The following is an 8,754-nucleotide window of genomic DNA, read 5'->3' on the forward strand; positions in this document are numbered from 1 at the left end:
GTTTTAAAACAGACAAATAAAAGCAAACTAAGCACCAGAAAAAATAAAGAGACAAAGAAGAAAAAATAAAAATCGGTGGAGGACAGGGTAGGGCACCCAGGCTCTGACTGACCACACAGACTGGGATGAAGTTCCTGTGGGCCCAGAAGGTGGGTGGGAGTGTGGAGTGGCTGCACCTCAGTTCACCAAGTGGGTGTGGGGTATAAGAGCAACAAGAGGAATGTTGCACCATTTCAGTCATGCAGGTCTGGAGAGTTCTTGGAGTTACTAGAAAACAGAACCTCTTCTTAAGCCCTTGGAATCTGGTAGAGGGCTGTCTCTTTAGGTTGTCTCTAGCTGCTCGTTATGTGTTGATTTGTCTTGTCTTGGTTTTATGGTTTAATATTAGGAAAAGGTGAAGCTGGTGTATTTAATTATTGATTCAGGTATGTTTGATCACTCTGCTGTTTTCTTTGTGATGGTGGAATCACTGTGTGGAATGTGGATATGTGTTTCTGTTTATCATAAAGAGGGTTTAGAGTTTGAAGCTGGAGGTTTTATGGTCATTGGCTGAATCTGCTTTCTTCTATTGAATGAGTGAAGTTGTTGGCAGAGAAGGTGGGAGCACAAGAAGGAAAACTTGGTGTTGCTAGGTTCGGTTTTTAGGGCTTTGTGTAAGCTATCACCGATAATGCAGCTATTCACAAGACCGTGGCTTAATCTCAGGAAAGGTTCCTGTTGTGAGGGAGTCGCCAGTTTCTGCCAGGCTCAGGCACACTCAAAGACCCCACCTCCGAGGTCCCGCTGAACCAAAAAGCTGATCCAGGCCAATTCCTGGGAGTGTACTCAGTCGTGGCTTTTTTTCTCTCTCCCTGTCCCATTTGCCCACGGTGCTGATGCAATCCCGCCAGACTGCTAATGGCTCCAGAGTTTCTATGTGATACCGCCCACCTGCAGCGCCAAAGATTCATGTGATTTCAGCTGTTTTGGAGTCTGGGGAGTACTCGCCAGCAAACTGCAGTCCCAATACCAGTGACAAAGATAAGCACAATGTCTCCCAGGCTGACTCAAGCCCACCCAGGGACCCACTGAGAGGGGAGCAGGCTTGCCCTCCTGGTGCAACAGTGAGCTCTCCACCTGAGTCTCAGTGGCACTGCGCATGCCTGTTTGGACTTAGGTGACCAAAATTACAGCTAAAATCAGGCACTGGAGGCAAATCCTTGGGACCGTTTGCTGGGATGTTGGAGTGGATGCTGGTATGCTGATATAGGGTGTCTTCTTTCTTGGCTCATGGGGATCTCAGGTGGCCGCCCTCACCTGCCAGTCAGTGTCTGCCCCAGGGAAGTTTCCAATGGCCTTTCTCGGCTGCCGGTCTGTCCTCTGCCAGGTAGCTCTTTCTTAAATAATCTCTCTGTGCCTTTCCTTTAATTCTGCTCTTCTGTGTTTGGTGCACTCTGATTCACTGAGTTGTTCAAAGCACCAAAATCCTTAATTTAAACTGCAGTACCTAGTTTTTCAAGCCCTTTGATGCTAGAGGGAAATAGCATTGTGCTTACTGACGAGATTCCATTTTGAATCCCCCCATAATTTTCTTTTATAGTGATGGTTTTGGTTTTGGTATCAGGGTTATACTTGCTCCTTTGAATGAATTTGAGGGCATTCCATTCTTTTCTCTGTTCTGGAATAGTTTGAATAAAACTTGTGCAGCTCTTCTCTGAATGTTTGGTAGAATTCACTAGTGAAGCCATCTGTGAAAGCTACTTTATTGGGAAGTTTTATTTTTAAATGAATTGTTCAGTTTTTCTTTTGTGATGGGTTCATTCAAATTTTTTACCTCATATTGTGTTAGTTTTGATAGGTAGTGTGTTTCTAGACATGTATCTATTTCTTCTAGGTTTTCAAATTAGTTGGGTTACAGTTCTTCCTAACATTCCGTTATCTGTTTTATTTCATTAGGCTCTGTTGTGACATTGCCTATTTCATTTCTTATTTATGTTATTTGCATCTTCACCTTCTTTTTCTTTGTTAAATTTGCCAGTGGTTTCTCAATTTTATTAATCCTTTCGAAGAACCAACTTCTAGTCCTGGTGATTCTTGCTATTGTTTTCTATTTCATTTATTTCTGCTAGAATCTTTATTAGTTCCTTTCTTTTCATGACTGTAGGTTTTTATGCTGTTATTTTTCTAATATTTGGAGATGTTAAGGTGTTGATTTTTATTTCAATGCTTGAATCCATTGCTATAAATTGTCCTCTGAGCACTGGTTTTGCTGTGTCCCAAATATTTTGGTATGTAGTAATTTCATTCTCATTTGTTTCAAATAATTATTTTTAATTTTTTCTATCCTCCAGTAGTTTCTAAGCAGGATGTTATTCAGCTTCCATGATCTCTAATTTTATAACATTGTGATCTGAGAAGATGCTATGCAGTATTTTGGTGTTTTAAAATTTGAGGCTGGTTTTGTCACATAACATATAGCTTATTCTGGAGAATGTTCCTTGCACACAGGTAAAGACTGTATATTGTGATATTGTTGAGTAGATTGTTCTGTATAAGCCTATAAAGTCATGTTGGTGGATGGTGTTGTTTAGATCTTCTTTATCTTTTTGCATTTTTTTCTAGCTCTGTCCATCATCAAAAGTGGTTTATTAAAGTCCCTTATTATAATAGCAGAATTATTTATTTTCTTTTCCATTTTGTTAAAGCTTAATCTTGATATTTTGGGGCTCTTTCATTTGATGTGGGGATATTTATTATGATTATGTCTTCCTGTTGGATTGACTATTCAATCATTATGTAATATATTTCCTTGTCTCTCATGCTAGTTTTGCCATAAAGTCTATTTTATCAGAAATTAATATGTCACTCTTGTTCTTCTATGGTTGCCATTTGCTGATACATGTTTTTACATCCTTCGAATTTTAGCTTAGTATTGTCTTAGTATCTAAAGTGTGTGTCTTGTAGACAGTATATTGATGGGTCATGCTTCCTTATCTATCCTGGTACTATCTGTTGACTGGTGCATTTAATCCATTTATATTCAATGAAATTATCAATAGGTGTCATATAGTGAACTATGTCTCTCCAAAATTTGTGTCAATCTGGCTAGGCTATGATTCCCAGTGGTTTAGAAGTTATGTAATGATGTAATGTGGCAAATATGTAATGATATTCATGATGTGTTCTGATGTGATTAGCCAATCAAGTATAAGATAATTAAAATTAAGGGTGGGTTGGAATACCCTTAATTCTATCACAGTCCTGATTTGATGTAAGAGGATATTCCCTGGAGTGTGGCCTGCAGAACCTTTTATATACAAGAGTTAAAAGGAGATAGAAAGGAGCAGAGAAGGGGAACTTAAAACCACTAAGAAAGAAGAGCTAGGAGCAGAGTGCATCCTTTGGACCCAGGGTACCTGCTCTGGGATCCTCTTAGGAACAAGAGACACACACACAGAAAGTCTTCTCCTAGATCAGGCATGATGAAATCAGACTGCTAACTGCCAAAACTGTAAGAGAATAAATTTCTGTTTGTTAAAGCCATCCAGTTGTAGTATTTCCATTACAGCTTGTTGTTATGTGCCATCGAGTCATCTTTGACTTATAGCAACCCTGTGTACAACAGAATGAAACACTGTCCAATCCTGTACCAGCCATGCAATCCATGCTACACCTGAGCCCATTGCTGCAGTCACCATGTCAATTCATCTTGTTGAGGGCCTTCCTGTCTTTCGTTGGCCATCCACTTTACCAAGTGTGACATTCTTCTCCAGAGAATGGTCCTTTCTGACAACATGACTAAAGTAGGTGAGATGAAATCTGGCCATTCTCACTTCCAAGCAGCATTCCAGCTGCACTTCCTCCAGTATAGATTTTATAGTTCTTTTAGCAGTTCAAGGTACTTTCAGAATTCTTAACCAACACCACAACTCAAAAACATCAACTCTTCTTCAGTCTTCCTTATTCATTGCCCAGCTGTCACATGCATAGGAGGTGATTGAAAATACCATGGTTTTGGTTGTTGTTGTTGTTATGTGCCGTCGAGTCAAACCCGACTCATAGCGACCCCTCCTTGGGTTTCCAAGGCAGTATCACTACGGAAGCAGGATTTCCCAACCTTCCTTCCAAGGAGTGGGCTGTGGGTTTGAACCGCCAGCCGTCTGGTTAGCAGGCAAGTGTCTTAGCCACTATGCTACCAGACATCTTAGTCTTCAAGGAGATATCATTGCTCTTCAGCACTTGAAACAGGTCTTTTGCAACAAATTTTCCCAATGCATTACATCATCTGATGTCATCTTATGTCTTGACTGCTGCTTCTGTTGGTGTTGATTGTGGAATGAAGTAATATGATGTCTTTGACAACCTCAATCTTTTCTGCATCTATGGTGATGCTGCTTAATGGTCCAGTTTAAGGAATTTTGTTTTCTTTATATTGAGGTGTATTTAATCCATACTACAGATTGTAGTCTTTAATCTTCATCAGTAAGTGCTTCAAGTAATCCTGAAGTGATCTTTCAAGTGATTCAGCAAGCAAAGTTGTGTTGTCTAATTAGCCTTCCCCCAATCCTGATGCCACATTCTTCTTCATATAATCCAGCTTCTCAGATTATTTGCTCAGCATACAGATTGAATAAATATAGTGAAAGGATGCAACTCTGGTGCACTTCCATGTTCTGTTTGAAGGACAGCCTCCTGGTCTATATATAGGTTCCTCATGAGTACAATTAAGTGTTCTGGAATTCCAGTTCTTATCAATGTTATCCACAATGTTATGATCCACACAATGGAATGCCTTTGTATAGTCAATAAAAGACAAGTAAACATCTTTCTGGTATTCTTTGCTTTGAGCCCAAATCCATCAGACATCAGCTATGATATCCTTTGTTCCATGTCCCCTTCTGAATCCAGGTTAAATTTCTGGAAGTTCTCTGTCAATATACTGGACAACCATTTTTGAATTATCTTCGGTAAGATTTTACTTGCATGTGATATTAATGATATTCCACATTTTGTGGGATCGCCTTTCTTTGGAATGGGTACAAATATGGATCTTTTCCAGTCAGTTGGCCAGGTAGCTGTCTTCCAAATCTCTTGGCATAGCCACCACATCCATTTGTTGAAATAACTCAATGGATATTCCATCAATTCCCAGAGCCTTGTGTTTCATGAATTCCTTCAGTGCATCTTCGACTTTTTCCTTCAATACCATTGGTTCTTGATCATATGCCACCTCTTGAAATTGATTATTACCTACCAAATCTTTTTGGTATAGTGATTTTGTATTCCATCCCTCTTCTTTTCATGTTTCCTGTATCATTCAGCATATTGTCCATGGGATCTTTCAGTATTGTAGCTTGAGGCTTGAATTTTTTCTTCAGTTCTTTCAGCTTGAGAAATGCTGAGAGTTTTCTTCCTTTCTGGTTTTCTAACTCCAGGTCTTTGCATATTTCATTATAATAATTGACTTTGTCTTCTCAAAATCTCTGTTCAGCTCTTTTATCTTGTCATTTCTTCCATTTCCTTTAGTTACTCTCTGTTTAAGGGCAAGTTTCAGAGTCTCTTTTAACATCCATTTTGGTCTTTTCTTCCTTTCCCGTTTTTTTAATGACCTTTTGTTTTTTTTCGTGGATGATGTTCTTGATGTCATCCCACAATTCCTCTGGTTTTTGGTCATTGCTGTTCAATGCATTTAATCTATTCTTTAAATGGTCTCTAAATTCAGGAGGGATATAATCAAGGTTATATTTTGGCTCTCTTGGACTTCTTTTAATTGTCTTCATCTTCAACTTGAACTTGCATATGAGCAGTTGATGGTCTGTTCCACAATCAGCTCCTGGCCCTGTTTTGGCTGAAGATATTGTGCTTCTCCATTGCCTCTTGCCACAGATGTAGTCAATCTGATTCCTGTGTACTCACTCTATCTGGTGAAGTCCACGTGTATGGCTGCCATTTGTGTTGTTGAAAAAAGGTATTTGCAATGAATAAATCATTGGCTTTAGAAAATTCCACCTTGTGATCTGCAGCACTGCTTCTATAACCAAAGCCATATTTTCCAACTACTGGTGATTCTTCTTTGTTTCAAACTTTTGCATTCCAATCACCAGTGATAATCAACACATTTTGAGTGCATGTTTGGTCGATTTCAGACTTCAGAAGTTGTTAAAAATCTTAATAATAATAATAATAATAATTAAGAAGCTTAATAATAGTAATATTTACTGATCTTCCATGTAGGTGTATGAATATTATCCTATCACTGACAGCATTGTACTTCAGGATAACTCTTAATACATTCTTTGTGATGATCAATGCTGTGTCATTCTTCTTCAATTTGTCATTCCTGGCATAGTAGGTCATATGGCTGTCTGATTCAAAATGGCCAAAACCAGTCCATTTCAGCTCATTAATGCCTAGGATACAGATTTTTATGTATTCCATTTCAATTTTCACAACTTCCAATTTTCTTAGATTCATACTTTGTACATTCCACATTCCAGTTATTAATGGATATTTGCAGCTGTTCATTCTCATCTTGAGATGTGCCACATCAGCAAGTGGGGGTCCTGAAAGCTTTACTCTATCTATCCACATCCTTAAGGTTGGCTCTGCTCTGAGGAGGCAGCTCTTCTCCAATAGTATTTTGAGTGCCTTCTGACCTGAGGGCCTCATCTTCAGACACTATATCACACTATATTTCAGGGCTATTCATAAAGTTTCCCTGTAACATGTCAGACAGTGTTTCACTGCTGTTCATAAGGTTTTCACTGGTCAATTCTTTGAGAAGTAGATGGTTTCTTCCTTCTTCCAAGTCTTCCTTAGTCTAGAGGCTTCACTGAAACCTCTCCATCATGGGTAACCCTGCTGGCATTTGCAACACCAGTGGCATAGCCTCCAGCTTACAGTAACACTTAAGCCACCATTGTAGGACAAACTGACAGACAAGTTTGTCTCCCCTAGCTGTTCTAAACTTCTCTGCTCATTTCCTGGTCTCCCCAGCCTGGCTCACTTACCTGTCCTGCCACCGGGGCAAACACCCACCTTTCACTGGTCCTGGGTCTGGTTTACTGTGGCCTTCACTTGGGGCAACTCCTTGCACACAAACGCCTGCCTTCCACTGATCCTGGGGCTGGCTTACCGTGGCCCGCACCTAGGGTGGCTCCTTGGACACTGGTATAGCAGCACTATAGAAATAAGACAATAGGTATGAATTTATTACTGTCATTTTACTCTGTGTGTGTGTTTGTATGAGAGGTGTTGCTTTTTTCTTTGTTCAAGATATTTTGCTGTGTGGAATTCCTTTGGTTTATGAATTTTCTTATCATTTTCTTCATTGCTATTGTTTGAGTGTTTACTGAGACTATATGATTTTCTTCTTTTTTATTTTGGTAAGAAAGTTTATCATTTTTTTTCCCATGGTTGGCCTGTAATCTATTACTATCTTCTCTAGTTTAAAACAATCCATTCTATCATGACATTGTCCTGACTTCCTCTCCATCTGCAAATTCTGTATCTACGTCATTTATTCCTCTCCCCTTTTTTATTTTGCTTTGTGGTTATCATCATTTACAAATTGAGATCACTAGTTTCCTATTTTTGTCTTGTTGGTTTATTTTATTTTTGATACTTCTTTATCTGGTTTGATTTCTAGGTAATGTTGTTATGTGTCTTAATGTCTCTTTGTTGTTTAGCATTGTTGGATCTCTGTCCAGCCTCACATCAACATGCAAGCCACCATAGTATGGCAAACTGAGACAAACAAGTCTCCCTTAGTTGTTTCAAACTGCTCTGCTCCCACTTCATGGTCTGTCCTACCTGATCTGGCCCTCCAAATCCAGCTTCCACCACTTCCTGGCCTGGCCCAGCTGTTTCAGCCCTCCAAAGCACTAAGTTTGCATTAAATTTCACCAGTTCTGCATTCCATTGATTAACTTATACTCCTCTTCTCTTCCAATGTATTATCTTTTGTGAAATTTTAGTATTAACTTTATGAATTTCTATTTACTGTATTTTTATCATTTTTAATTTTCTATTTATTTGGTCAATTTGTTCTTGTATTGTTTTCCTGAATTCTTCTATTTTTGTGCTTTTGCTGCTTTTGTATATGATTTGCTTGATCTCTTTCTTAAACTACTGAAGGGACGTAAGTATAAATCTTCTGAATTCCTTATCAGGTAGGTCCAATAGCATTTTCTTCCTCTGAAAAATTTTCTAGCCCTATCTTATGGTCACTTGTTTGAGCTATCTTCTCCTGTTGTATGTGTACATGTGTGTGATTTGACATTGTCTGTTATTGCTGAGACTTTGTGGTGTCACCGTATTAAGCTTTTTTTGTTTTTGTTTTGTATGTTGCCTTATTTTACCTCCCCCCTCCCTTTTCTTTAGCTTTGTTTTAATATATCCGGGAAATGGGGTTGACGTACTACTCTGGTCACTAGGTCACTAGTTTGACAGCTCTAGGTCTTTCATCATTGTGTCTGAGTGGATTTGGTAGCTGGTGGGAGGGTGTTCATGAGTCCCTGATTACTAATAATGGAGAGCTGCTGTGGGCAGTCTCATCTAGTTTGGCCACACTCTGTCATCAACTAGAACTGGAATTACAATCATCCAGTGAGGAGTTTGTTGGGTACGGCTGCATAGAGTTGCTGGCTACAGACTGCTGGGGAAATATATGTATAAATATATGTATAAATAAATACACACACACACACACACACACATATGGGAGCTCTGGTAGCATAGTGGCTAAGACACTTGCCTGCTAACCAGACGGCTGGC

The sequence above is a fragment of the Orycteropus afer genome, unplaced genomic scaffold (genome assembly GCF_000298275.1).
Source record: "Orycteropus afer afer isolate SDZICR_OR568_19922 unplaced genomic scaffold, OryAfe1.0 scaffold00768, whole genome shotgun sequence".
Taxonomy (NCBI): Eukaryota; Metazoa; Chordata; class Mammalia; order Tubulidentata; family Orycteropodidae; genus Orycteropus; species Orycteropus afer.